Below are 27,155 nucleotides of genomic sequence, written 5' to 3'. Positions count from 1 at the left end.
TTACCAACACAGGATAGATCTATTTCAGCCTTGTTCTGGCCTCATCAGCTAGCCATACCCTCACACTGGGATTTGAACCTGCTGCCTTGTCCATATCTCCCATGGCCTTAAAAAGTGTTTTCAGATTAAACTCATATGTATAATTGGGTAACTTGATTTCCAATATAATAATTTATCATAACAATCACACTTCCAAGCTAGAATGTGGGATGCTTGTAAGTAGATTACATGTAAATTCAACGAGGCATTGTAAATGCGCCTAGGTGGCACAGAGGTTAGAGTGCAGTACCACAGACTAGCTGCAGTTGGGCGGTTCAAATCTCACCAGGCTCAAGGTTGATTCAACCTTCCATCCTTCCGAGTTTGGTAAAATCAGGGCCCAGGTTGTTGGGGGCAATAGGTTCATTTTGTAAACTGCTTAGAGATGGCTATAAAGCACTATGAAGTGGCATATAAGTCTAATGTGCTATGTGCTATTATTATTATTATTATTATTATTATTATTATTATTATTTATTAGATTTGTATGCCGCCCCTCTCCGTAGACTCGGGGCGGCTCACAACAATAACAAGAACAATGTAAGAACAAATTTAATAATTTAAAAAATACTAAAAACCCCATTATTAAAAGTAAACAAACATACAAACATTCCATGTATAAACTGTATAGGCCCGGGGGAGATGTCTCAGTTCCCCCATGCCTGATGGCAGAGATGGGTCTTAAGAACTTTACGAAAGGCAAGGAGGATGGGGGCAGTTCTAATCTCCGGGGGAAGCTGGTTCCAGAGGGTCGGGGCCGCCACAGAGAAGGCTCTTCCCCTGGGTCCCGCTATTGCTAAAGCAAGTGTATAAAGCTGGATAATAAGAGTTAACTCACTCGGTTCAAGTGGGAAAGAAGAGGAATCGATCCACTGAGTTGGCTTGATTTATGTGTTGTTGGTAAGTGGAGAATATATTTGGTTGGTAGGGAAGGAGAACTTCCAGGATTATGAGCAAAATTACATTTTGTTAAGACAGAGAGATGGAGATGGAGAGAGGGAGTGAGAGAGGGGGAGAGAGAGAGAGATTAATCTAAAGCAGACCAAACCCATTAGGAAAAAAAAGATTATAGAAATAGCGGATGATTTAATGCTATCTGATCTCTCTGGAGTCAAAGGTGTTTTTGACTGGGAAAATCTTCAGCAACAATATGCAGAATTTCAAACATTTTAAAGTATCTGCTTCCCATTAAGTTCCCCAAACTCTACTAGAAATATGGACATCTACTATAATTTCTTACAAACACACCTTCTTACGGGTGTGTTAGAATTGTTTTTGGCCATGTTGGCTCCGTACACTGGGATAGGGGTCTCTAATCTTGGCAACCTTCTGCCGCACGAATCCCAGCGACCGATTAGGTCCCACAGAGTTGGCCTTCTCTGGGTCCCGTCGACTAAACAATGTTGTTTGGCGGGTCCCAGGGGAAGGGCCTTCTCTGTGGCGGCCCCGACCCTCTGGAACCAGCTCTCCCCTGAGATTAGAACTGCCCCCACCCTCCTTGCCTCTCGTTAAAACCCACCTCTGCCGTCAGGCATGGGAGAACTGAGATAACTTCCCCAGGCCTATACTGTTTATGAATGGTATGTTGTGTGCATGTTTTTTAAATTATGGGTTTTTCGTTTTAATTATTAGATTTGTATTATATATTGTTTTCTATTACTGTTGTGAGCCGCCCCGAGTCTATGGAGAGGGGCAGCATAGAAATTATTATTATTATTATTATTATTATTATTATTATTATTATTATTTAGATTTGTATGCCATCCCTTTCCGTAGACTTGGGGCAGCTCACAACACAATAAAGACAGTTTATAACAAATCTAATAATTTACAATTTAAAATAAAAAAACCCATTATTAAACAAACATACACACATGCATACCATACATAAATTGTATAGGCCCGGGGGAGATATCTCAGTTCCCCCATGCCTGACGACAAAGGTGGGCTTTAAGGAGTTTGCAAAAGGCGAGGAGGGTAGGGGCAGTTCTAATCTCTGGGGGGAACTGGTTCCAGAGAGTCGGGGCCGCCACAGAGAAGGCTCTTCCCCTGGGGCCCGCCAACCGACATATTTATTTATTTATTTATTTATTTATTTATTTATTTATTTATTTATTTATTTATTTATTTATTTATTTATTTATTTATTTATTTATTTAATTAATTAATTAAACAAACAAACAAACAAACAAACAAACAAACAAACAAACAAATAAATAAATAAATGAATTTTAAGACTTGTGGATTTCAAGTCCCAGAATTCCTTAGCAGTTGAACTCCACAAGTCCTAAAATTACCAAGGTTGGAGCCCCACTGCACTAGGATGTGTACTAATATAATTGACTTGGGGGTATTATTGCCAGTTCATTCTCCGTTGTCCCCTTCTTCTTTTGCCCCCCATATTTCCCAGCGTCAGGCTCTTTTCTAATGTGTCCTTCCTTCTCATTTGGTGGCCAAAGTATTTGAGTTTCATCTTCAGCATCTGGCCTTCTATTTTTTTTTTATTTACTTTGTCCAATACACAATGAGGGTTTTAGTGGGTATATATATATATACACACATAGTAAAATACATGATGATGGTTATAGAGGAGATACTCATAGTAAAATATATCTATGAAAGAATAGAAAAGAAGATATAGTAATAGAACATATCAATGGAAGAATAGAAGAGATATAGGAATAGAAGAAAGGTATAGGAGATATAGGAGAGCAATAGGACAGGGGACGGAAGGCACTCTAGTGCACTTGTACTCGCCCCTTACTGACCTCTTAGGAATCTGGATAGGTCAACCGTAGATAATCTAAGGTAAAGTGTTGGGAGTTTGGGAATGACACTATGGAGTCCGGTAATGAGTTCCACGCTTCGACAACTCAGTTACTGAAGTCATATTTTTTACAGTCAAGTTTGGAGCGGTTAATATTAAGTTTAAATCTGTTGTGTGCTCTTGTGTTGTTGTGGTTGAAGCTGAAGTAGTCGCCGACAGGCAGGACGTTGCAGCATATGATCTTGTGGGCAATACGTAGATCTTGTTTAAGGCGTCTTAGTTCTAAACTTTCTAGGCCTAGGATTGAAAAGTCTAGTCTCGTAGGGTATTCTGTTTCGAGTGGAGGAGTGAAGGGCTCTTCTGGTGAAGTATCTTTGGACATTTTCAAGGGTGGTGATGTCTGAGATGCGATATGGGTTCCAAACAGATGAGCTGTATTCGAGGATGGGTCTGGCAAAAGTTTTGTTAGCTCTGGTAAGCAGTGTGAGATTGCCAGTGTGAGATTCTAAAGAGCAGTCATGGTTGATCTGCTCTAGGACTGACCGGTTGGATCGCCTTGCAGTCCAACGGACTCGCAGGAGTCTTCCCCAGCACTCAACAGTATTATGAACAATAAAAATATTGCATTAAACATTGAGGGACCCTTTAAACATGCAGCGGCTGTGCCTGAAAATTAAATATCCCAGCCATTAATTTCTCTGTCTTCAAATGACTGAAAAGCAACAGTCCACATTAAAGTCTAACCACTTGTAAAATTGGATTTTTGAAGATTAAGCCTTTTCCGAAGTAATGCTGGCCAAAGGGAAGGGAGAAAAAAAGGTGGAAGAGGAACATTAAAGCCGTGTTTTGTATATTATATCCACCTCTGTATTACTGATGCTAGGATTCATGCTGATCACATAAGGTTCCCCAACGATGTGATTTAAAGGAGCTGCGATAGTAAACCCTGCAAGATATGGAGCAGGGAACATTTCAAGCCATGGGTAATGAGATATTGATCTCCCTGTCTCCGGGTCACAGGTTCAAATCTGCATAGGTTGGCAGTGGCTTCGAGTGAGCAAAGTGGCACCAACTTCATCATGTACATGTTTGTTTTCCCGCACGCCATAAAATGCAAAGATCACAGACAAAGGGTTGAATGTGCATTGAAAACTGGGGGATAAATTTTGGGACCACGTTTTTAAGCAAACCAACATAAACATCATGTTTAGTGTTGGGCGAACCGAATCCGCACAATTCGGGTCCGTACCTAATTTTGTGGTGTTCGGCATGCTGAACCCGATTTTTTTAAAAAAAATTATGCTTCGGTTCGGCGTTCATGCCGAACACCGCAAAAGCCACCGCCCGGCTGTCATCTGCTGAGAAGAGGAGGAGGAGCCGGGCGCCTGTGGTGGTGGAGGAAGGCGAACACCGAGGAGCTGTTGGCCAGTCGGGAGGCACAAAAGGAGCTGGGGAATCCCACGAAGAGATTCCGGGGGCAGAGCTTTGATGTCACGTATACCAAGGTGATCACTTCCTGGATTCTGGGGGCGGCACTAGAATAATGGAGGGAGGATGGAATCCAGGAAGTGATCACCTTGGCATGCTTAGCAACCTGCCGGTATACGTGATGCCGCAAGCAAAGGGAGGTCCTTTCACGTAAAAATAAAAATATTGCTTGCGGCGCCGCTGCGGTGTCCTTTTTCATAAAAATAAAAATAAATTTTAAAAAAATCCGTAAAAATAAAAAAGATGGAATTCCGGGGGTGGAGCTTTGACGCCACGGACAGTTCGGATTCGGGTTCGGCCGAACTTTGTGTGAAGTTTGTCCGAACTTGCCAAACCCGAACACTGTTGGGTTCACCCATCACTAATCATGTTCCATATTAAGAACATAAGAAGAGCCATGCTGAATCGGGTCAAAGCCCATTGAGTCCAGCATTCTGTGTCACACAGTGGCCCACCAATTGTCCATGGGGATCTTGAGCAGAAAGAGAAGGCAAGACCCTCCCTTTCCCCCGACCCCCAACAAGTGGCACTCTGCCTGCCTTAACCAACATAGATATGGCACTTGGACATCCATTTCAATAACCACCGATACACTTGGCATCCATGAATCTGTCTAATCCTGCCTTGAAGCTATCAAGGCTGACAGCTGTCACGACCTCTTCTGGAAGTGAATTCCATAAACCAACAATATAGTAATATTGACAAAGCACCTGAAGGGCCAGACAAGGAATAATGAATGGAAACTGATCAAGGAGAGAGGCAACCTGGAAATAAGGAGAAATTTTCTGACAGTGAGAGCAATCAATCTGTGGAACAAAAGTTGCCTTCGGAGGTTGTGGGAGCTTCATCACTGAAGGGTTTCAAGAAGAGATTGGACTCCATTAGTCAGAAATGGTGTAGGGTTACCTGCTTGAGTAGGGGGTTGCACTAGATCAGTGATGGGCTCCTATGGGAACAGTCAGGAACGCAGTTCCGGTAGCAAAATTTGGAGCTCCACCCCATAGCACTCAATTTGCACTGAAAGATGTTGAAACAAAATGCATAAGCCACGGCCACAGTGTGGTAGTAAAAATTTTGGTAGCCCATCACTGGACTAGAGTTGGGAACAACAGGCACACATGTACGAGGAATTTTACCTTGGAGTGGAGGTGATACTGGTGCTGGCACTTGGTACCAGAAAGCAACCCTCGATCAAGTCCTTATTTCTTTTGAAAATCCACCTGATTTTATCAGGTGAGACTGCATATTCCCTCGCTAAAAACCAGCCCTGGTGTATTCCCGGTGGCTTTTCAATAAAGAATTATTTCCAGCGCCCAGACAGCGCTACTATAATGTACTGATTCTGGAAACGGCACTTCATTCATTGAAAGCCTGCCTTTTCATGCAAATGGCAGTTTGTAGCATGGGTATAAAAATTGCCACGTTGGGAAACCATATAACACAGCTGCACGCCAGTTGTCACCGGCGAATAAAAACCACAGCCTTCCTTCAAGTAAGGGTGTGTGATATGTTGAGTGGGGGTTTATAAGGACCCTTTGCAAAAGTTCACACACAGGTTGCACACAAAGACACACGTCTCGGGCCCTCTTTCGGGTCACACCAGCTCTATAGTTAGCAAATTGATAAGGTTCCTCTGTTAAGCTTTATTACTTCTGACACGAGCCTATGACACTTTATAAAAAGAAGTAATCCAGAACAATCTCTAGGTAATTAACACCTAGATAAACAAACATAAATTTCTATATTGCATTTATTTGGACTACCACTCAAATATGCGTGAACCATGCTTTTTTAATTAAAAGATAAATCTATGTGACACTTAGCCTCAAACTTAATTATTCAGCATAGTATAATAAAAAATACAGCCCATTAAATGTGTCTTGCTCTGTATTTCTGTATTAACAGCAAAACAGTTCACTCTGGGATCATTTAAATTTTTTCCCCTCCTCTTTTCCTGAGATTTCTCTATCCACCAAAGCTCTTTCTCTCTCTCTCTCTCTCTTTCCCTCCCTCCTTTTCTTTTTGAATATGACTTTAGCAACACCAACAGGTGAAGAGCTGCAGATTCCTTGGCTGTTGCGGCTTTGTTCGTCTCATTCAGCCTTTTCTCTTTTAAAGGTTAGCTCACCCCTGTAGCTTTTTTACTGTCCTGCTACCATCACCAATGCTCTTCCCTCTGTTCGTGGCCTCGGTCCCACAAGGATATTCAGAAACGAGAACCCCACAGCTAAGCACAATTTCGGTGGAACTATGTTTATGATCCCCAAACCAAATTGGAGGTTTTCTTTCTTTCTTTCTTTTCTTTCTCTTTCTTTCTTTCTCTTTCTTTCTCTTTCTTCCTTCCTTCCATCTTTCCTTCATTCTTATCTTTCATCCTTCCTTCCTTCTTTCTTTCTCTTCCTTCCTTCCTTCCATCTTTCCTTCATTCTTATCTTCCATCCTTCCTTCCTTCTTTCCTTTCATCTTTCCTTCCTTTCTTATCTTCCTTCCTTCCTTCTTTCTATCTTTCTCTTTCTTCCTTCCTTCCTTATTTCCTTTCATCTTTACTTCCTTTCTTATCTTCCATCCATCCTTCCTTCCCTCCTTCTTCCTATCTTCTTTCTTTCTTTCTTTCTCTTTCTTTCTTTCTTTCTTCCTTCCTTCCATCTTCCCTTCATTCTTATCTTCCATCCATCCTTCCTTCTTTCCTTTCATCTTTCCTCCCTTTCTTATCTTCCTTCCTTCCTTCCCTCCTTCCTTCCTTTCTTATCTTCCTTCCTTCGCTCCCTCCCTCCTTCCCTCCCTCCATCATTCCTTCCTTCTTTCTTTCTTTCTTTCTTTCTTTCTTTCTATTCTTCTGTCTAAAAATACAAATAAATAACCTTCAGAGTCCTTAATTTTGAATGGAAGACCTCATTGATCAAACCACCTGTGAAAGACAAATTTTCTCTCCCTTTCCCTCTCCCTCTCTCTTTCCCTCTCTGTCTCCTTCACGTACACATATCCGAGTGCCCTGTGATCCATATAGAACAATCCTAGGATATATGGAGAGCATGTTCAGTTGCTCACAGCAGCCACAAATGATGTGCCTTCATTGTCAGAGCAGCACTTGGGTCCCAGTGAGGTCTACTCCTCCTTCTCCTGTGCAGTTTGAGATCTCCTCTAAAAATCTTATATACTCCTCAACCATCTCCCATGGTTGAGTAATTGCTTGATGTGAGAAAGAGGCAAAGTTCTGTGATAGCAATTTCACACATCCAGGTTATCAATGTGATAATAGCAATTATCACACTGAAGATCAGAGCTCACCATAGATAATTAGCCAGGAAAGGCAGTGAAACACCCTAGACATCATTTAATGTAGCAAAATTGTGGTCCACCACATGCACAAATACCAATGTATGGCTAGATCAGTACAGGTACGCCTTGATGTGCAACAATTCGCTTACTGAAGTGATGACAAATCTATGGCACGATGCCACAGGAGGCATGCGAAGCCATATCTGCTGGCAAACGAGCCGTTGCCCTAGCTCAGCTCCAGTGTGCATGTGTATGCCAGCCAGGCGATTTTTGGCTCGCGCAGAGGCTCTGGGAGGGTGTTTTTGGCTTCCAGAGAACCTCCGGGGGGTGGGGGAGGGCATTTTTACCTTTACAGCTTGGGGAGGGCAAAACATGAGCCTACTGGGCCATCCAGAAATTTTGAAACAGGCTGTTTCCATCCCTCCAGGGGTCCTCCGGGGGGTGGGGGAGCTGTTTTCGTCCTCCCCAGACATTGAATTATGGGTGTGGGCACTCGCGCATTCACAATAGCATGCGTCCATGCTATTTCTCTACATGGGGCTTCCTTTGAAAAGTGTTTGGAAACTTCAGATTGTGCAGAACGCGGCCGCGAGAGCCATCGTGGGGCTTCCAAGATCTGCCCACATTTCGCCAACACTCCGCGGCCTGCACTGACTGCCGATCAGTTTCCAGTCACAATTCAAAGTGTTGGTTATGACCTATAACGCCATTGGACCAGAATATCTCCGAGACTGCCTTCTGCTGCATGAATCCCAGTGGCCGATTAGGTCCCACAGAGTCGGCCTTCTCCGGGTCCTGTCGACCAAACAATGTCAGCTGGTGGGACCCAGGGGAAGAGCCTTCTCTGTGGTGGCCCAGGCCCTCTGGAACCAGCTCCCCCCAGAGATTCGAACAGCCCCCATCCTCCTCACCTTCCGTAAAATGCTGAAGACCCACCTTTGTCACCAGGCGTGAAGATAATTACCACTTTCTCCCCCTTTTTTAGTGAAGTTTTCAGCCTTACTGTATGATGGATTAGGTTGAATGTGAATGATTGTATAGTTAGGGATTTTACTATGTTATTAATGTTTTTAAAATGTATTTAATTTTTCTACTATTGGATTTGTAGTGTATTGTATCACTGTTATGTTGTGAGCCGCCCCGAGTCTTCGAAGTTGGGCGGCATACAAATCTAATAAACTATAACTATAAACTATAACTATTTCGGCATCCAAGAAAAAAATGTTCAACATCATTGGCTTAGTGGTCATTGGAACTTATAACTGTACTGAAAATAAAGTGACTCATGACCATTTTTCACACTTATGACCTCTGCAGCATTCCCGTGGTCATGGGATTTACATTCAGATGATTGACAACCGACTCACATTATGACGGTTGCAATGTCGCATGGTTGCATGATCCCCTTTTGTGCCCTTCTGACAAGCAAAGTCAATGGGGAAACTAGATTCACTTAACAACTGCTATGATTCACTTCAACAAATGAGTCAAGGAAAGTCATAAAATGGGGCAAGACTCACTTAACAAACTTCTCAATTAGCAACATAGATTTTGGGATCAATATCTGTATTCAGGTCAAATGCTGAGCGTGCAGAGGTTAAAATTCAGTTTTAATCTACCAAGAAAGATATCACAGATGCACAATGGAACTGGAATTACCCACTTTTTCCAAATACAGTGGTACCTCAAGATACGAACCCCTCGTCTTACAAACAACTCGTGATACGAACCCGGGGTTCAGAAAATTTTTGCCTCTTCTTACGAACTTTTTTCGAGTTACGAACCGGCGTTCGGAGACTGCTGGGAAGCCGCGCGGCTGTTTTAAAAGGTGACAGCCAGGCGGCGGGGCTTCCCAGAAGCCTCCCGAACGCCGGTTCGTAACTCGAACAAAGTTCGTAAGAAGAGGCAAATTTTTTCTGAACCCCGGGTTCGGTTCGGGAGGTTGCTGGGAAGCCCCCCAGCCCGGCTGTCACCTTTTAAAACAGCCGCGCCGCTTCCCAGCTGTCTCCCGAAGCCGAACGCGGAAGTTCGGCTTTGGCATTCGGCTTCCGGAGACAGCTGGGAAGCGGCGTGGCTGTTTTAAAAGGTCGCAGCCGGCCTGGGGGGATTCCCAGCACCTCCCCGAACCCGGGTTCGGGGGGGTTCTGGGAAGCCCCCCAGGCCGGCTGTCACCTTTTAAAACAGCCGCGCGGCTTCCCAGCAGTCGCCGAAAGCCGTTATTTTTGCAGGGTTTTTTTGGTTGCACGGATTAATTGACTTTACATTGTTTCCTATGGGAAACAATGTTTCGTCTTACGAACCTTTCGTCATACGAACCTCCTCCTTGCACCAATTAAGTTCGTATCATGAGGTATTACTGTACACTGCTCAAAAAAAATAAAGGGAACACTTAAACAACACAATATCACTCCAAGTAAATCAAACTTTTGTGAAATCAAACTGTCCACTTAGGAAGCAACACTGATTGACAATCATTTCCACAGGCTGTTGGGCACATTCAACTTTGTACAGAACAAAGTATTCAATGAGAATATTTCATTCATTCAGAACTAGGATGTGTTATTTGAGTGTTTCCTTTATTTTTTTGAGCAGTATATAATATTTTCCTTTGACTTACAGACAGAGTTTTCTAGTAACAAAGCACTGTTGATTAAATACAATTGAAATTGTGTTCAAGATGAATGCCACAACATTTATCAATTTGTTTTTCTATTTGTAGAAAGGATTCTTTCGGCATTCAAATGACAGAATTGCTCAATCAATTATGGTAAAAAATAAAAAATAACAAGCATAATTGAGTAAAGCAATAGTACTAGCCATGCTGATTTGGAAGTTAGATTAATGGTTAGATTAATGGCTGTTCCATTTTTTGATGAAGGATGTTCTTTGCAATGGATTGGAACCAGGCTGGTCATGTGCAGAAAAAACCTTTCAAGCAGTTGGAGAAATTAGACTTGACTAATTTAATACCCATCAATGTTTATTGGTCTACTCTATATTTGCATCCAACCCAATAGACTGAATTGTGTTCTGGACTGATAATTTTCTTTTCAGCAATTCTGAAAACAATTCTGAACAGATCTTCCACATATTGGTAATTCTTAAGACTTACTATCAATATGTCTTTGGAGACTTATGGAGACTTTGATGATTTCATTGGGGGAGGTGTTTGGTGCAATAATGTTGTGAACCTTTGTGATAACAAGCTCGTTGTTGACATCTAGCCCAAATAAAATACCATTATTATGTTTTTGTTCACGCTCAAAGTGTCTTTGATGAGTAAGGATATATTGCTTGGTTGATTGGTAGATGCTTGTATGGTTGAGTATGGTTGAGGTAGTCGTTGTTGTTTTGGGATAGAATTTTGAGCAAACAAGTTTCCTTTGTTGGAGAAATTAGACTTGATTAATATAATTCCCATCAAAGTTTATCTGTATACAGTGTTCCTTCGATTTCCACGGGGGATGCGTTCCAAGACTGCCCGCAAATTCGAATTTCCGCGAAGTAGAGATGCGGAAGTATAAACACAATTTTTGGCTATGGACAGTATCACAAGCCATCCCTTAACACTTTAAACCCCTAAATTACCATTTCCCATTCATTCCCTTAACAACCATTTACTCACCATTATTACTGGTACTCACCATTGAATAAGACACTTAGTGATCCTGATATTTATAAACATAATTATTTATTAACAATAAATTTTTTTTTGGTTATTTATTTGCAAAAATTATTAGTTTGGCGATGACGTATGATGTCATCGGGCGGGAAAAACCGTGGTATAGAAAAAAAACCTCAAAGAATTTTTAATTAATATTTTTAAAAAAACCGTGGTATAGGCTATTTGCAAAGTTTGAACCCGCGAAAATCGAGGGAACACTGTACTCTATGTTTGCATCCAACCCAATAGACTGAATTGTGTTCTGGACTGAAAATTCCCCCAAAGATGTGTAACGTGCTTCTCAACCTGTATCCACTGAGTCTATGTATGTTTGTTGTGTTTTTATGGTTGTTTTTAGGGTTTGGAGCCTATCAGACATGGTAATTAGGTTATCCAGTACTGACAAACATGGTGGACAGAAATTAGAAAATGTAGAAGCTGCTTATAGGAAATTAGTTACATGTTTGTTTATTTCCAGGCAATTGTATACTTTGTACATATGTGGCATTTCTTCAATTCCTTAACCTCTTTGATAGTTTTATTACCTTTCTAGCATTTGTCGCCATTGGTAGAGATACCTTAAATTTGTAGATGGTTGATAGTGGACTTTTTTGAGTTTTGGCTTGGCATCATCAATAATCAAATAGTGTCTGACAAATTAATTAATATCAACAATCAATCAATGTCTCCCAAATTAATATCAACAATCAGTGTCTCACAAATTAATTAATCAATGTGTGATTATTGGTTGATTGATTGGATGATTATACTATTTAAACTAATACTAAACTAATAAATGACTGTATGACTGTAACTTGTTGCTTTTATCAAGATTTTTATTAATATTGATTGTTTCCTCATAGCTTATTTGACTCTTACGACAATCTGTAAGTGTTGTATTCTATTCTATTCTGTTCTGTTCTAATCTATTCTATTCTATATAGAAATTAGATAGATAGGTAGGTAGATAGATAGATAGATAGATAGATAGATAGATAGATAGATAGATAGATAGATAGAGAACTAGGTAGATAGAAGACAGACAGACAGATAGATGGAATGAATGGATGGATGGAGAGATAGATGAGAGATAGACAGAAGAGAGAGAGAAAGAAATGATAGATAGATGATAGATTGTTTCCTGATTGCTTATTTTTACCCTATGATTATCATTTAAGTGTTGCATCTCATGATTCTTGACAAATGTATCTTTTATGAACACAGAGACAAATTCCTTGTGTGTCCAATCTAACCTGGCCAATAAAGAATTCTATTCTTTTATACCTAAATACTTAATTTTTTAAACTATTTGTAATCCTAATTTGTGTTCTAAATCTTGTTTTTCTTTATGAGTTAAATTTTTGGTTATTATTTTGGTCTTTTGTTTATTAATTTTGAGCCCTGCTACTTTTCCAAATTCTGATATTTCTTCGAGAAGATTAGTTCCGGATTCGATGGGTTCTTCTATATTGAAGACCAGATCATTGGCAAAGGCCTGTAGTTTGTATTCCTGGTTTTTAATTTTGAGTCCTACTATGTTTTTATTAGTACGGATTTGATTTAATAGAATTTCTATCACCGTAATGAAGAATAGGGGGGAAAGGGGACATCCCTGCCTAACTCCTTTTTCTATATTGATATTTTCTGTTAGTTCTCTGTTACAGATTATTTTCGCTGTTTGTCGGGAGTATATTGCAGCCATAAGTCACTTTTTCAGTGTTTTGAAGAGTCACTAAATGAATGGTTGCAAGTCGAGGAGCACCTGTACAAAAATCAGACTATGTGTAGGATAAATGGGGGGGTGGAATGAGCTGCCTGTAAAATTTTACAACTTTCTATGGTTGTAGATTGCTTTACGATGGATGAGAGTTTAATTTATCTGCAACAGTACTGTAACCCTCTTATTTTCAAAAGCTAAATGTATCTTTTACATTAAAATTGCCAAAGTCTAATAGATCCAATTTCTTTTGTCTGCAGTATAGCCACAGCATTACAAAAATTGTTACCATATCCTAGAATTTCAGCAACCTTTTAATTAAGATATAACTATGTGCCTGTATATAAAAAGACAGATTTAGATATTGTAAAGATTTATTCTGAAAAATGAAATAGAACTGTTTGCAAGTCACTGAATGGCCCGACTGTGACTTGACTGTTATCTACCTTTTTCCCAAATCGTACAAAACAGAAGAGAGAGAAAAAAACCCTGTGACTTTCTAATAAACATAAAGAAGTTGAGAAAAAAACCCCCCATCTCTTTATTTCCCTAGAGGCAGAAGTTTTATTGCGTAAAACACTGGATAAAACTGTACTGCTTCAAAGACATTTTTATTCTAACAGCAGAAAGAAAATAAAATAAAAACAGTCATTTTCTGGCAAGGGGAAACAACTTTTAATACTTCTATACCAGAATAAAGTTCTGTCAACTGATGTCTTATAATAATAAATAATGACCAAGAATAAACTTTAAATACAAAGGTTTTCTTTTTCCTAATTGTTACAAGCATAGCAACAAAACCCTCTACTCTATTGATATCAGAATCTGTCCAAGATATATATACTGTATATCTATATATACTTTTTTCTTTTGCTTAGGAATGTAGACAGTATTTTTGACCAATATCACAGACTACAGAAGTTACAGAGAAAAAACTTGACATGTTTAGATATGAGAGGCATGATGATATTCAGAAGCTGACGGTATTTCATTGCTCCTGTCACTCGTTTGTATTCCAAGTTACAAATGTTCCAGGGTGGGGAAAAAAAATGGGTGAACGTCAGAGGCAAAAAACGATGCGGACAGTAGCACCAGACTAAGTGGATTCAACACACACATCACAAAGAACAGGAAGTAAAGTTTCCAGTGTCACCAACAGAATTATTGCCTGTCGTATCTGAAAATGCTCAGAAACCATGAAAGGAGCTGCAAAAAAGTGCAAGAAAATGGAATGTGGGTTGGTTTTTCTTTAAAAAAATTATTATTATTATTCTATTCCCTCTTTTTGTTTTTTCTTGCTAAGATACTGAAGACAGCGTCAAAGACACAAAGAAAGCAAGCGACCGAATCACAGTCACCAAACACGGTAGTGCAGTTAAAACCCTAAAGTTTACTACAGTCAGAAAGTCCTCTGTTTACAGGCTGATCCTTTCCTTGGGATCGTAAGAAAACAGTTGCATTCAGTCAATCAACTTGATTTTAAGTAAGGCAGTGAGAACTAGACTAGGGGGGAAAAAACACACACACAAAAATCAAAATTGAAACTAAAATGAGAAGGAAAAAACCCACCAGCTTGCCCATTACCCACAGGAGCTATGCAAGGCAATCTCAGTTTAGCTGAAGTTTTAGTAGAATGGGTGTTAGTTGTATTTTTTTTTCTTTCAGTTGTATTATTTCATTTTTCTGACAACAATTTGCGAACAATATTCCTTATTAACCTGAGAATGTTATTTTCTTCTTTTTTCCCCCCTTTACTTTCTCAGTCTCAGGACTGCTACGGATTTTATTTACATATTTGCTGTTTGGGATGTGTCTTTTAAGGCTTGTGTTTTAATGTGTGCTCCTAGCCTCCAGGAATATATCATTTCTTTCTTTCTTTCTTTCTTTCTTTCTTTCTCTCTTTCCTTTCTTTCCTGAATGATTTTGCTTCGAGGATAAATTAATACTCGTCATTGGGAGGGTGCAATACCAATTGCACCCTTTTGTAAAGGCTCCACAATTTTGTCATTCCAACCAAAGCCATAAGGAATTATAATTGCTTGGCTTCTTTCTTTCTTTCTTTCTTTCTTTCTTTCTTTCTTTCTTTCTTTCTTTCTTTCCTTCCTTCCTTCCTTCCTTCCTTCCATCCTTCTTTCTTTCTTTCTTTCTTTCCTTTGTTTCCCCCCCCCCTACCCATTTAAGACTTGTATTAAAATTACACCCAAAGCTTCTTAGATGAGAAGCAACAGAATCCAATTCGAAGGGGCCAATTAGTAATAAAATCTAAAATTTGCCAAAATATAGAACATGCCTTTCTCCTTCCCGCTTGGAAAAACAAGAATTATTTCTAATACTTCCCCTCCATTCGTTTTTTTTTGTTCTTTTTTTTTTCCAGCCAAGGCAAAATTCATAGTTTAGAATCACAAATGGTTGGAAAAATTTATTCTCAAATCTCCCCCCGCTTAAAAAAATACCCCCGCCTTTCTCAAAATACCAAGCTGCTTGGTATTTTGAAGAAATAAACCTCTATGAAAACGAATCTGATGTGGGACTTCTTCATTCAGGTTTTCTAGGGAAGAACTAGGTATCTGCACTGATCTCTCCTCTACATAAGGCTAACTAGTTGCCCTAACCAGTATGTTCTTTAATAGACATCTCTCAATCCCGCTATAGCAGTGTTTCCCAACCTTGGCAACTTGAAGATATTTGGACTTCAACTCCCAGAATTCCCCAGCCAGCGAAAGCTCTATAGCAACCTATTTTGTTAAAATGGGACAAGACAAGAAGGGGGGAGGGAGAGATTTTGCTATCATTACGCAGGATGATTTGGGGGAAGGAAATCACACCCCAGTCCCAAAGAAAATATACAATATATCAACAGCTTCTTATTGGTTAAAAGATTTTTCCCCCCACTCTAAATTCCACTAATTTATCTGGGCGGCTGTCGATGGGTGTGTTTGTAGATCTGCCTATGTGTGCCTGTGCGTATCTTTTGAAAATTAAAACGTAAAAGCACGACCCTTTTCAATATAGATCAGGGCTGACCATGGCTTATGGACAATCTAGAATTTCTCCTGTAGTGCAGCCAAATTGATTTTTCTCTGCAGTGACAGCTCCGGCCAGCCTGGCACCATTTCAGTCAACCCACACGTCTCATTATTATGCTGGTCAAATGACAGGGGTTGGTGTCATATTAAAAAAGGTGTTTTTAGCACTGAAAACACAACCCCTCGCAGAGGCATACACATTCCCACCATCTTCAAGGCAACGGGAAATTGATATCCAATGGTATCCACTTTATTTTTCCTGGTAAGAGCACTATTGCTGAAAAAAAACCCCAACCTTATCCATATTCACATTGGAAATATTCTTTCTTTCTTTCTTTCTTTCTTTCTTTCTTTCTTTCTTTCCTTCCTTCCTTCCTTCCTTCTTTCTTTCTTTCTTTCTTTCTTTCAAAAATCTTGCAATGTCCCCAGCTTTGACGATGCACCCATTTGATTTAAGGGCTACCTACTTGGTTGGAAGTATTTGTCGCCAGCTTAATGGTTGAACAGCCATTTTTAAAGAACGGATCCACCTCCATCCTCCTTTCCCACCCACCCATCCCCATACACACACAGATACTTACTTACAGGGGTGTGTTTGTGTTTGTTTATGTGTGTGTATGTGTGTTTGTATGCACTTCTGAGCATTTGCACAAATGGAAGGTAGGACTGTCCACAGAAGGCCATTGAAGCCCGCGTCCTGGGATTCCCGATGCGTGTCGCAAAACCGTTTGTAGTAATATTGCAGTGCACAGTTTTGAGTCGTTCGGTTGCATCATTTGTGAGACTTGCAGCCTTCCTCGGTTAAATCCGCTGAGCTGCCGTCTTTGACAGTGGAAGGTTCTTCTAAAGTCCCGGAAGTCTCGGAGTCAACCCTGGAGCGCTTAAACCGGCGATCCGGGTACTGGCTATTGTCAAAAGGCATGCGATGGACACAAAGAACGTGAGTCTTAAGATTTCCCTTCTGAGAGGCACTGTAGGGGCAGTATCTGCACTGGAAAGGCCTGTGACCTGCAGAACAGACAAAAAAAAATCAGATTAGTTGGTGCTCGACTCTTTTTACTTTTCTGTAGAGGAAGAATTTATTTATTTATTTATCAAATTTATCTGTGGTGGTCCTGGCTCTTTGGAATCAACTACCACCGATATCCATACCGCTCCCACCCTACTCGCCTTCCGAAAGACCTTGAAGACTTGGCTTTGCCAGCAAAGAGTAACATTGAGTCATGGCCGAATTATGATTTGTTTGACATGTATGTGTGTAGAATAGAATAGAATAGAATGGGATGGGATGGGATGGGATGGAATAGAATAGAGTAATTTATTGGCCAAGTGTGATTGGAAACACAAGGAATTTGTCTTGGCGCAGATGCTCTCTGTTCTGTCGGGCTCTCTGGTAGAATCCTCCCAAAAATTCACAGGTACAAATTTCAGACACACACATTTTTGAAAATTCAAAACAATGTTCTTTATAATGAAAATTCACTTAAACCAAGCCCTCTTTTGGTATAGCAAAGAGCACTCGTCTCCAACCAAACTGGTAATTTGTACAAGTCCCTTATCAGTTCTGTGATACTTAGCTTGCAGCTGTGAGGCAATTCACAGTCCTTCTTCTTTCACAAAGTGAAACAAACTTTGCTCTGGTTTAGTTTCAAACGGGGAAAAATCAGCACACAAAAAGTCAAAGTCAGTAAAGCAGTCACGAAACACAACGATCAGATAATCCTCCACAATGGCCAAACCCACAGGCTGCTATTTATAGCAGCCACACTAATTAGCACAGCCCCACCCAACCACAGGTGGCCTCATTTTCTTTGATAATAATCTCTCAGTTGTTGTTGCCTATGCATGGCTCTCCGCATGCATGACTGTATCATTAACTCTTGTTCTGAATCCAAGGAGGAGCTAGATAATTGATCTCCTTCTGAGCTGTCTGCCACACTCTCCTCCTCCCTGTCATTCATGTCTTCTTGGTCAGAGGAGCCTTCATGAGCAGATTCCACCGGGGGCAAAACAGGCCTTCAGCATGTGGATGTTTCCCCCACATCCACAGTCCTTGGGGCAGGAGCTGGGGCAGACTCTCTCAGTGTACATAATAGAAAAAATATACATTTGTCAGGAATTATGTGGTACAACACTTAATGATTGTCATAGGGGTCAAATAAAAGACAGTTCTGAAAAAACTATAGGTGGTATTTGCCGGTTCCCCGAACTACTCAAAATTTCCACTACCAGTTCTCCAGAACCTGTCAGAACCTGCTGAATTTTACATGCAGCAATGTTAGTTTATTGCACTGGTGGGCTCCTATGGGTATGGTCAGGTACACAGTACCGGTAGTAAAATTTTGATTTTTTTTTCTTCCTTTTTTCCCTTCTGGGCTCTGGGTATGTTTTTCCTATCACAGTAAATGAGGTTGAATGTGTATAATTTTAGAAGAGCTGCACTTGCGTGTGTGTGTACATACACTTTATATTTAATTGGATTTGTATGCCGCCCCTCTCCGAGTAGGTATTATCTATATAGTAGATAATTAGGAGTGGGCTACTGCCCGGACAGGGGGGAATGTAGCGGGGTAGCGAAAATGGAGCTCCACCCCAGAGCACCCAATTAGCACTGAAAGATGTTGAAACAAAATGCATAAGCCACTCCCACAGTGTGGTAGTGAAAATTTTGGTAGCCCATCACTGGTTTATTGTCACAAGAACCTTTGAGACGATTCTAACTGAGAATTAATCCCAAGATAGAGGGCAATAAACCCAACCAATAACACAATGCAACATTCTAAAATGCTAATGGTAAGAAAATGAAGACTATAACACCATGGCCATCTCAACACTAATTGAGCATGGGTTTGGCTTGTGCTGAACCTATCGGAAAGTGTTGTTAAGAAACACAAATTTGCCTGGCTTAGAATCCTGGGAGGAAAAAAAAGAAAGAAAAAAAGCTGTGCCAGATGTACGACTAATAATGTACTTAATCTTTGAGCGCTATTGTAGAATTTCTCTTCTTCCTGAAATTCAGGCCGTACAATGGTTTTGCCACCTATAATTTCTTTGTCCCCGGAAAGATAGAAATTGTCTGTGCAAGAAGAAAAGAGAGCTATGTTCTCATGCAGAGTGCATTTCTATGTTTGCTTCTCGCCCAGACCACATTTTGTTTGAGAATATTCTGGGCCACAGCCTAAAAATTCATGTATCTGGCTTGAGAGGTTATGTTTCAGCAATCACATTTCAATTTCAACTATGCTGGGAAGCTAGTTGATGTGTTTTACCGGAACATTATAAGCTTTGTCTCTCAAATTAACTTAAACCGGGGCCATCTGAGGTCAAATGCACTTAGCTTACTTTAATTTGCTGAAATGAATGAATAAATAAATATGCCTGACCATCTACATAAAACGCCAAAGCTATTGGACAACCCGATCTATTTCCCACACATGAGGAAGAATTATCTGCCTTTGTTCGTGCTTGGACTCTTTGCACAGAGGCAAGGGAGCGAATCCTTCAAAAGGATGTTACAGAAAAAGAACGAACGTCCTCATTTCTGTGTTTATTTGATTCCTACTCCCTCTGTTCATTCAGGAGCTCAAGGTGACACACATAAGCTTAGCAAGTTGCTGCTTAATATGATAAAACAAGAAAAGGAAGGGATATTGGAGATCTTCTAGTCCAACCCTTTGCTCAAGTAGGGCACCCTATATGAAGAACGGTTGCAGGAGCTGGGTATGTCTAGTTTAATTAAAAGAAGGACCAAGGGATAGCAGGGCTCCAATATCTCAGGGGTTGCCATAAAGAAGAGGGAGTCAGATTAGGTGGAAACTAATCAAGGAGAGAAGCAACATAATATTAATAATAATCATAATAATTATCATCATCATCATCATCATCATCATCATCGAATTCTGAAGCATAACACGCCAGACATCCTAATTGTGGAGAAAAATAAAGTATGGATCACCAACACGAATCCCAGCGACCGCACAAATCCCTGCGACCGATAAGGTCCCACAGAGTTGGCCTTCTCCAGGTCCCGTCGACTAAACAATGTCGTTTGGTGGGCCCCAGGGAAAGAGCCTTCTCTGTGGCGGCCCCGGCCCTCTGGAACCAACTCCCCCCGGAGATTAGAACTGCCCCCACCCTCCCTGTCTTTCGTAAACTACTCAAGACTCATTTATGCCGCCAGGCATGGGGGAGTTAAGATATTCCTTCCCCCTAGGCCATTACAAGTTATGCATGGTATGTTTGTGTGTATGTTTGGTTTTATTATAAGGGTTTTTAGTTGTTTTATTAATTGGATTTCTACATGCTGTTTTAATCATTGCTGTTAGCCGCCCCGAGTCTGCGGAGAGGGGCGGCATACAAATCCAATAAATAAATAAAATAAATAAATAAACATTGCAATCCCAGGAGACAGCAGAATTGAGGAGAAGCAGCTAGAGAAATTAGTGAAATACGAAGATCTAAAAATCGAGCTGCAACGACTCTGGCATAAGCCAGTGAAAGTGGTCCCAGTGGTCCTTGGCACGCTGGGCGCAGTGCCAAAGGATCTCAGCAGACATTTGAAAACCATCGGAATTGACAAAATCTCCATCTGTCAATTGCAAAAAGCCGCTTTACTGGGATTGGCACACATAATTCGCCGCTACGTCACGCAGTCCTAGGCACTTGGGAAGCACCCGACTGGTGATGAAATATGAAATCCAGCATAGTGATTTCGTTTGCTTTGTTGTATTGACAACAACAACAACAACAGAGTTGGAAGGGACCTTGGAGGTCTTCTAGTCCAACCCCCTACTTAGGCAGGAAACCCTACACTACTTCAGGCAAATGGTTATCCAACATTCCAGTGTTGGGGCATTCACAACTTCTGGAGGCAAGTTGTTCCACTGATCAACCATTCTGACTGTCAGGAAATTTCTCCTTAGTGTCAAGTTACTTCTCTCCTTCTTTAGTTTCCACTAGGGATTAAAATTTTACCCAACCCTATTTTGGTGGGGTGCTCTACAAAACAATTTTTGTTCTGTTGTTCAGTATTGTTCAGTATTTATTTCCATCCTTCTAGATCTAACTAATTGATGCCAGTTGGTACCATCGAGTGAACAGGCTTCATCAAGAGCAAACATTACTCCAGATTAGCTATAATTCATTAAGCACATACCCATAAGTTTTTTGGGGGGGGAAAGGTCAGAGAACTAAGCAGTACTTTATCATAACTCAATGGAAACTGCAGTTTAATGTTTCCAAATGTAAAATAATGCACTTGGGGAAAAGGAATCCTCAATCTGAGTATTGCATTGGCAGTTCTGTGTTAGCAAAAACTTCAGAAGAGAAGGATTTAGGGGTAGTGATTTCTGACAGTCTCAAAATGGGTGAGCAGTGTGGTTGGGCAGTAGGGAAAGCAAGTAGGATGCTTGGCTGCATAGCTAGAGGTATAACAAGCAGGAAGAGGGAGATTGTGATCCCCTTATATAGAGCGCTGGTGAGACCACATTTGGAATACTGTGTTCAGTTCCGGAGACCTCACCTACAAAAAGATATTGACAAAATTGAATGGGTCCAAAGACGGGCTACAAGAATGGTGGAAGGTCTTAAGCATAAAACGTATCAGGAAAGACTTCATGAACTCAATCTGTATAGTCTGGAGGACAGAAGGAAAAGGGGGGACATGATCAAAACATTTAAATATGTTAAAGGGTTAAATAAGGTCCAGGAGGGAAGTGTTTTTAATGGGAAAGTGAACACAAGAACAAGGGGACACAATCTGAAGTTAGTTGGGGGAATGATCAAAGGCAACATGAGAAAATATTATTTTACTGAAAGAGTAGTAGATCCTTGGAACAAACTTCCAGCAGACGTGGTTGGTAAATCCACAGTAACTGAATTTAAACATGCCTGGGATAAACATATATCCATCGTAAGATAAAACACAGGAAATAGTCTAAGGGCAGAACTAGATGGACCATGAGGTCTTTTTCTGCCGTCAGTCTTCTATGTTTCTATGTTTCTAAATACATTCCTTTGCATCTCTACTTAGAATTGAGCCCTATATTTCCCCAATATAAGGGGAGGTGTCTTAAGGATGCTTTAGATTTCAGCACTGGTAATTCACATCTCCCCCACCCACATTACAAAGACATCTGAAGACAATTGTCTGTGCAAGTGTATGCCGGTTGTTACTGATTAATTCAACTGTTTAAAATAAGCAGAAAAGCATTAACTCTCCATTCTGTTGTTGTTGTTGTTTTTTGTCCTGTCCCCAACATTTTTTTCAGGGGGGGGGGCATCAAATTTCACATTGTGAAAAGTTAAGTACACAATAAGTTAATTTGTATTGTCACTGTGCTCTGCCACAGCGGTAAAGAGCATATCAATTTTTAATCCGGTATGAATAATATATAGATATGTATACGCAGCGAGGGTCAAAAAATAGAAGAGCGATAGAAGTGCGGTGCGTTGTTGAAGCACCGTCCGCACAAGAAAGGGGGATTAAAAAGAAATATTCCTGGAGATCTTCTGTCTTGCGGAAGATAACAACATCTGCAATTGGCTCGTAACTAGGGGCCAAAGCGTAGTGCCCATTTCTCCTGGGTAACACCGGCCATTAATTACTGCCCAAAACTGGTTGCGGGGCTGCAAGATCTTAAAATAACCAGGCATAGATAAGGAGGCAAGTAATTTATACCATTTCTATCAGATGGTAGTTGGGGAGGATTTGGAACTGTGGGCTCCTATTTTTCAAGATGTAGATCACATATAGAGTAGCTGGGATGTCACGTTCCAGCCATTTGAAACAGCATCCCACAGCGTTTTGGGCACCAGGGACTGGTTCCTTGGTTTCGCGTGCTGCTTGCATCATGGCGTTTGCCCAGGTTCGCCTGGTGCACCAGTTGCGGCCCTATTTGGACCGGGACTCACTGCTCACAGTCACTCACGCCCTCATCACCTCGAGGTTCGACTACTGTAACGCTCTCTACATGGGGCGACCTTTGAAAAGTGTTCGGAAACTTCAGATCGTGCAGAATGCAGCTGCGAGAGCAGTCATGGGCTTTCCCAGGTATGCCCATGTTACACCAACACTCCGCAGTCTGCATTGGTTGCCGATCAATTTCCGGTCACAATTCAAAGTGTTGGTTATGACCTTTAAAGTCCTTCATGGCATCGTACCAGAATATCTCCGAGACCGCCTTCTGCTGCACGAATCCCAGCGACCGATTAGGTCCCACAGAGTGGGCCTTCTCCGGGTCCCGTCAACTAAACAATGTCGTTTGGCGGGCCCCAGGGGAAGAGCCTTCTCTGTGGCGGCCCCGACTCTCTGGAACCAGCTTCCCCCAGAGATTAGAACTGCCCCTACCCTCCTTGCCTTTCGCAAACTCCTTAAAACCCACCTTTGTCGTCAGGCATGGGGGAACTGAGATATCTCCCCCGGGCCTATATAATTTATGTATGGTACGTTTGTAGGTATGTCTGCTTAAAAATGGGTATTTTTAAACTATTTTAAATTTTAAATTGTAAATTATTAGATTTGTCAGGAATTGTTTTTATTGTATTGTGAGCCGCCCCGAGTCTACGGAGAGGGGCGGCATACAAATCTAATAAATGAATGAATGAATGAATGAATGAATGAAGAAATGAAGAAATGAATTAATAAAGAAAGAAAGAAATAAATAAATGAATGAATACATGAATAAACGAATTAATGAATTAATAAATGAATGAATGAATGAATGAATGAATGAATGAATGAATGAATGAATGAATGAATGTGAGTGGACCTTCGCTTGTTTGGGCAGCCCAGTTTCTGGCATGACGTGGCCCAGTGCTATTCCATCGTTTGGCCATACACAAGCACGAGAAGGTTGTACAACTAGTCCTCAACTTAGAACCACCTGACTTAGCGACAGGGGTTTCTATCCCAATTGTGATTCTGAACAGTTCTGGAGAACCGGTAGCGGTAGCATTTAGCATTTTAAAAGATCACCTGACATCAATAACGTCATCAAAAAAGCACAACAAAGAATGTTTTTTCTGCGCCAACTCAGGAAGCTCAAGCTGCCCAGGGAGCTGCTGATACAGTTCTACAGATAAATCATTGAGTCTGTCATTTGCACCTCTGTAACTGTCTGGTTTGGTTCTGCAACCCAACAAGACCGATACAGACTTCAGAGGAGAATCAGAATTGCAGAAAAAGCAGTTGCTGCCAACCTGCCTTCCATTGAGGACCTGTATACTGCACGAGTCAAAAAGAGGACTGTGAAATTATTTACTGACCCCTCGCATCATAGACACAAACTGTTTCAACTCCTACCCTCAAGACGTTGCTACAGAGACAACTAGACACAAGAACAGTTTTTTTCCCCGAACACCATCACTCTGCTAAACAAATAATTCCCTCAACACTGTCAAACTATTTTTACTAAGTCTACACTACTATTACTACTAGTTTCCCCCCCTCATCATTCTTATCACCCATTTCCTCCCACTTATGACTGTATGACAGTAACTTGTTGCTTATTTTATTTATTTATTTATTTATTATTTGGATTTGTATGCCGCCCCTCTCCGAAGACTCGGGGCGGCTCACAACAAGTGAAAAACAATCCAATACAATCCAATTAATTAAAATATTATAAGTTTAAGAAAATCCCCTATACTAACATACACACATACAGGCATACCATATATAACTTCAACGTGCCCAGGGGGAGATGTTTAGTTTCCCCATGCCTGACGGCAAAGGTGGGTTTTCAGGAGTTTACGGAAGGCAGGAAGAGTAGGGGCAGTTCTGATCTCCGGGGGGAGTTGGTTCCAGAGGGCCGGTGCCGCCACAGAGAAGGCTCTCCCCCTGGGGCCCGCCAACCGGCATTGTTTAGTTGACGGGACCCGGAGGAGGCCCACTCTGTGGGACCGAATCTTATATCCTTAAGATTTTCATTAATATTGATTGTTTCCTCATTGCTTATTTGACTCCTATAATCATTAAGTGTTGTATCTTATGATTCTTGACAAATTTTTACGTACATTGAGAGCACATGGCATTGGGCCAGAATACATCCGGAACCGCCTTCTACTGCACAAATCCCAGCGGCCCATAAGGTCCCACAGAGTTGGCCTTCTCCCATCGACCAAACAATGTCGTTTGGCAGGCCCCAGGGGAAGAGCCTTCTCTGTGGCGGCCCCAGCCCTCTGGAACCAACTCCCCCCAGAGATTAGAACGGCCCTCACCCTCCTTGTCTTTCGCAAATTATTTAAGACCCACCTTTGTCACCAGGCATGGGGGAGTTAAGTTATCCTTTCCCCCTAGGCTATTACAAGTTATGCATGGTATGTTTGTGTGTATGTTTGGTTTTTTTATAATAAGGGTTTTTTAGTTGTTTTTATTAATTGGATTGTTCATGTTGTTTTACCACTGTTGTTAGCCGCCCCGAGGCTGCAGAGAGGGGCGGCATACAAATCCAATTAATAATAATAATAATAATAATAATAATAATAATAATAATAATAATAATGCACCAAGACAAATTCCTTGTGTCTCCAATCACACTTTCTATTCTATTCTGTTCTGTTCTATTTAGCATTTAGACTTATATAGATTAGATTAGATTAGATTTATTGGATTTATATGCTGCCCCTCTCCGAAAACTCGAGGCAGCTCACAACAAGATAAAAACAATATATAATAACAAATCCAATACCCATCAATCCAATTACAATTTTAAGCTAAAAATTCATAAAAACAACCCCAGAATATTAAAACACGCATACAATCAATCTAACACCAAAACAACATGGGCAAGGGGGAGATGTTTCAGTTCATTATATAATTATATAAGCATTATATAATGCTTATATTAAGCCCCCTCTAAGCTGTTTACAGAGAGTAAGCAAATATTGCCCCCAACAATCGGAACTTCTGGTTTGCCCGTTGGGCCATTTTTTCACCATCCCAGGTTTCAGTGAGAAAAGAAGAATTAGAGGGGAATTATACATATGTGCAGTCTTTTTACTTACATCTGATTTTCCTGACTTTATCATGGTTTTTATACCTTGCCAAACTCTCTATCCAAAAAGAAGTTTCTATTTTGAAGGAATTTTCCCCAGGAATTCTTGGGTAAAGTTTACTTGACACATTCGGTCATCGCCATTTTAAAGCAATTTCACTCATCTTTTTTTTTTCCCCATTCAGGTGGATTGCTTCAGAAATAAATTCAGAAAATGCATTTCTTTGATCATTTCGGGAGGTCTGATCTGCCCTGGTTTGTGAATGCAATTAAGCATCACAGGAAATGTACCGGAGGTACGTAAATAATATCCCGTCTTTCAGCTTTGATCAGTGATCCATATTTAAATATCTATTTACATGCACACACTTTTTAAACGTAATTTGATAGTTTACTTTGAGCCAAGAATTGCATCACATTTAAGAAAGACACAGTCTGAAGACAGAGTTCCAATTGCTGTTTGCTTGTAAGAAATTCATCATCTGCTTAGCAGAATTTTGAAGCTTCAGATTTAAACACGATTACAGAAAAAAATATGATTTGCCAGAAAAGAGGACATATTAGACAAAATAATATGTACAATAATCCATAGATTAAAACAGGCATGAAATAAAGAATATGCCTCTTTGTGCTGAAATAAGACAAGTATAAGTCTCAAACCTACGTATCAAAGACATCTAAGGTGATAAACTGATGTTTTCTTAGAAGCACAAGGCATAAAGAATGTATTTAAGATTTGAGTTCTTCCTTTCAACTCTAAAATACGAGATTTTTCCCTTTTCCGATTCCAGGTCCTTGATTCTGCACAACCAACTAATTAAGGGGGTTCATGTTTATCTATTTAATCTGGCTTCACCAGAAGAGCCCTTCACTCTTCCACTCGAAATAGAATACCCTATGAGACTAGACTTTCAATCCTGGGCCTAGAAAGTTTAGAACTAAGACGCCTTAAACAAGATCTAAGTATTGCCCACAAGATCATATGCCGCAACGTCCCGCCTGTCGGCGACTACTTCAGCTTCAACCACAACAACACAAGAGCACACAACAGATTTAAACTTAATATTAACCGCTCCAAACTTGACTGTAAAAAATATGACTTCAGTAACCGAGTTGTCGAAGCGTGGAACTCATTACCGGACTCCATAGTGTCATCCCCAAACCCCCAACACTTTACCCT

General features: G+C 40.7%; 1 long non-coding RNA gene across 1 annotated transcript in view; it reads left to right on the top strand.

The window, feature by feature from the left end:
- LOC139171840 (uncharacterized) overlaps window positions 1-26,265 on the top strand; it is a 144,537-nt gene extending 118,272 nt beyond the window's left edge. Inside the window, exon 3 of the long non-coding RNA XR_011559811.1 lies at window positions 26,161-26,265. This is a non-coding gene — a long non-coding RNA (uncharacterized lncRNA). The remainder of the gene's footprint in view (window positions 1-26,160) is intronic.
- Window positions 26,266-27,155: the final 890 nt, after the last annotated feature.

The sequence above is a fragment of the Erythrolamprus reginae genome, chromosome 9 (assembly GCF_031021105.1).
Source record: "Erythrolamprus reginae isolate rEryReg1 chromosome 9, rEryReg1.hap1, whole genome shotgun sequence".
Taxonomy (NCBI): Eukaryota; Metazoa; Chordata; class Lepidosauria; order Squamata; family Dipsadidae; genus Erythrolamprus; species Erythrolamprus reginae.
The sequence above is the reverse complement of the archived record's forward strand: the minus strand, read 5'-3'. Positions and strand labels throughout refer to the sequence as shown.